Source organism: Diplotaxodon limnothrissa, linkage group LG6 (assembly GCF_057381915.1).
Source record: "Diplotaxodon limnothrissa isolate DT_005_m linkage group LG6, D_limnothrissa_male_GT1.1, whole genome shotgun sequence".
Lineage (NCBI taxonomy): Eukaryota > Metazoa > Chordata > Actinopteri > Cichliformes > Cichlidae > Diplotaxodon > Diplotaxodon limnothrissa.
In genome coordinates, this window is record NC_140601.1 from 29,423,777 (window position 1) to 29,427,973 (window position 4,197).

Genomic DNA, 4,197 nt, shown 5'->3' on the forward strand with positions numbered 1-4,197 from the left:
TGTGTGTGTGTGTGTGTGTGTGTGTGTGTGTGTGTGTGTGTGTGTGTGTGTGTGTGTGTGTGGACATTTTTACCAAGATTACTCAAAAGCTACACTTAGATTTCAATCTTATTGTCATTAAATACACACTAAGTGTACAAGGGATAAAATAACATTCCAACTGGTACAACACAGGATTTAAAAAAACAAACAAAAAAAGAACTATATTTAAATGTATAGCAGCAAAAATACTACAAAGTGCAATAATAAAAATGACCTGTGGAGTTGTGGCGTATCTTCGTTTTGATTTCAGAAGTCTGATGACCCTGGGGGAAAGCTATTGCAGAAGCTGGTGGGAACGGTCTGTGATGGAGGGTGTGAGAAGTCACTGATAATGGTTCTGGCTCTTCGGTCCAACTTCCTGAATGGAGAAGTCCCAGTGGTTTTCTCCTCTATCCAAAATTATTGATGGATTTGTATGAACAATTTACTGATCCAAATTTGGAACTTAATGGTTCTGTCTTCAAAAATAGACTGCATTGCCTCACAGAAACAAAGTCTGGGGTTAAAATCCACCAGCTGGCTGCAAACGTCCTATGTGGAGTTTGCATGTTCTGTCCAGGTTCTAAAGACTCGTGTTTTAGGTTGATTGGTGACTTTAAATTAGCTTTCGAGTAACTAATCAATGGTTTCATGTCTGTGTGTTAGCCCCGTGATAGACTGCAAGCAAGCAAGCAAGCAATTTATTTATATAGCACTTTCAGATCAGCCCCCAGCACAAAGTGCTGTACACTTGACATGCCAGAAATGATACATTGAACAAGTTAAAAAAAATAAATAAATAATATAAAATAAAGAAAAAATATTTTAAAAAATAAGATGATAATTAAAATGACATTTAAAATAATAAAATTGGCACAAATAGCAAAAACAATAATAAAATAGTATAAAATGATCATTAGAATTACATTTAAAACAATAAAGTCAGCACATTAGATTAAAACAATAAAATCAGGTTCAGACTATGTCATAAGCCAAGGAGTAAAAATGGGTTTTAATGATCTGTCCAAGGGGTACACTGGCTCTCACCCTATGACAGCCTATCATATGGGGATAGGCTCCACCCTTACTGTGACCCTGAATTCGATAAGTGGAAGAAAATGAAAAGATGGGTAATTCTTAAAAAAGATCTTCCAGAGAGGGTAGATTGCAATTCTTTTGTTAGAGAACACATGAGCTCATTTCCTGGTTGCTGAGCGTCCTAAGCAAGCTTTGGCAGCAGCTCATGTAGCCCATCTTTGCCTTCCACCCACTTAACCTAATATCATCATGCATTATGTAGCCAACCGCTCTGATGGTGCCTCGTGTTGGAGTGTGTAAGGCAGAAGGAAAGGTCCACAGTGTAATGTCTCTCATAAACATGGCCCATCCATCTTGTTGGATTAGAGGCTGTCACTATTTTCTTCCACTTGATGTGTGTGAATGTGTAGGACTACTTCACTCAGCACCTTTGATGTTCAGTGAAAGCCCAGAGGGAAAATCGTCTTTCCAAAAGCTTCTAATGGTCTCAGTTGTAGCAGTATGCTATTGTCAGGTGTGGTCCTTTTGTTGATCCCAGTTTGATGCCGCTTGTTCATTTGTGACTCGCCGTTTGAACTTCACAGGCTTTTAAATTAACAAAGCATCCCAGATCAAAAACGCAGGCCTGCAGCAGGAGCAGTGGCAGCGGCGAGGACCGTCTCCTTCCCCCTCATCTTACGCGCCGTGTCACTCAATCTGTATCAGCGCCTGAGTTCCGTTTGGTGTGTCATCGTGTGTGTCTCTGTGTGTGGGGGAGCTTTGTTTTGTGTGTGCAGCTGTCCTTACTGTGAGGTGTTTGGGCAGATGGGTGAGTGAAGACCACAGCAAAGAAGCAGATTTAAAAACAAGACAGTGTGTGCATAAAAGCCTTTCAAATTCTCAGTCTATCCTAATTCTGTTAAGGATTTTTTTTTTTTTTTTAACCGCTGAGCCACACCCTTGTGTAACAACATTATGATCAATCTGAAATGGATGAGCAGGATGTGTGGGGATAACAGCTTTTTTTTCAGTCCTGTGAAATAATGATGGATTCCATTAGTTTTCAGTTCATGCAACTAAAAGATGGAGACTAAAAATCGTTTCGGTTTTTAGGTTTCAGTTTGCATAAAAAAAAAACAGGAAGTGAATAAATCTCCTTAACGCTTTCCTCCATAAACACAACATTGAACGACCTCTCCCGTGGCAAGTTTTGACACCTCAGTACAGATCAGTAAAGATTTGGTTTGATGACCATTAAAATAGTTTCCAAGGGCAGCTGCACAGAGAGAGATCACCTTTCCTAACCTCTGATGCATACCCAGTCGTTTTGTGTCATAATGAGGCAGAAATTATGACAGAAAGCACTCAGTTTAGAAAAGAGCTTCAAGGGTTACTTCTAGTAGGCTTTCAGAGGAGGCAACGAGTTAAAATAAGAATTAGTTAAACTTTTGGAGGAGCTTTGGGTTTTCCCCTCTCACTCTGGCGCAGGGCCCCTTCCCGACTGGAAAAGATGACAGGCAGCTGATGAAACAACTGCCAGAGTCCTGAAAGGAGCAGGGATGGAGAGACACATGATTCACACACACTCTCTCTCTCTGTTTCTCAGTCTCCATCGAAGTGTAGTGAGAACTTGTACACCAGCGAGTCCAAGGCTGAGGATTTTTTTTGCTAAACCTTCATTCTTCCCCTTCACTCAGATTTCTCTCTTTACCCACGGCCTCTCTTTTTAAATAACCTCATTCTTTCTCCGTGCTCATAAGAGAAAACAACAGCTGATGTCAGCTGTCCAAACCCATTTTGCTCGTCTTTGTATCCTTCTGAATTTTCAGTGTTTCACTGAGCCTGCAGCTGCAGCTCAAAGTCTCATTGTGATAAGAAAATAAAAGCATGCGTCTAAAACCTATTGTGGGCTCGTACCATAGGGCGGTGGACACTGTACCAAAGTGTGAGCACAGATAATTAACAATTTCAATCTCTTATTCGCTTTCTTTGGATATAACTATCCAAACCTGTTGTGCAGCTCTTGCAGTTCTTTGTCAGGAATTTTGGTTTTAAGTACAGATCGCAAACATGTGGGTGAAGGAATCTGAGGCAGAGAGTTTCAGTGGCGTTGTCCCCGCGGAGAAGCAGAGATTCTTGGAAAACTCCTGGTTGAATAAATCACCGCTGGCTCCTAATGAACTGTAGCTTGAATTTAAAAGGACAAAAACAACTCGTATTCTTCTTCTCCTTCTTTAAGCTGCTCCCATAGTAACAACAGCAGCTCGTCTCCTTCCTTCTCACCCTATCCCCACATCCTTCTCTGTCACATCGATGTCCTCTTCCCCTAAATCCTTGAATCTTCCCTGAGGTTTTCCTCTTTTCCTCCTGCTTTCCAGCTCCATGTTCAACATCCTTTCTCCAGTATATCTGCTTTCCCTCTTCTGTACATGTCCAAAGCGCTCGACCTGAGCTGTCCCTCTGATCTACTCATTTCTAATCCTGTCCATCCTGCTCACTCCCAGTTACTCCCATCTTTGTGTCAGGACTACCATCTTCAAACCGTACTTCATAGCAGGTCTCGATATCATCTTGTAAACCTTCCCTTTCACTCTTGCTGCTATTCTTCAGCCAGAAGCACTCCTGACACTAATTTTCACCCGATCCAACCTGCCTGCACTCTGTTCTTCACCTATCTCGTGCAATAATAGGGTGAAAATTACACAAAAATGTAAGCAAAATCAACAAGAGAATAGGAAAAAGTAAAGTAAAAGATTAATATTTCACAGAGGAGCTTCATGAGTAAAAATCTGGGGGTAAAAGATTTTCTCTATCCACAGTTGTGGGAAAAGATGATAAAACAAGGTAGAGGCATGCTGTGCATAAGGCCTATAAGAGGAGTTTAATCTGATATGGTTCCTGTTGTTTACTCTGTGCAGCAGCAGGATTAGGTCGTATCTACAAACTGGAGATACTCCATCTTGTTATCCTGGCTTAGGGAGGATGAAATTGGAAAAAGGACAAGGTTATCTCAGCTTGGTCAGAGCATGTGCTTGTGTTTTAAAAGATGTGTGTGTCTGCAGGACAAAGCAATGCTGTTGAAGCCACAAATTTGCAGGGGCTAAATTCTAGAGGTGGGCAGATTGATCCAAATATTGACAGTATCAATACCAACACTGG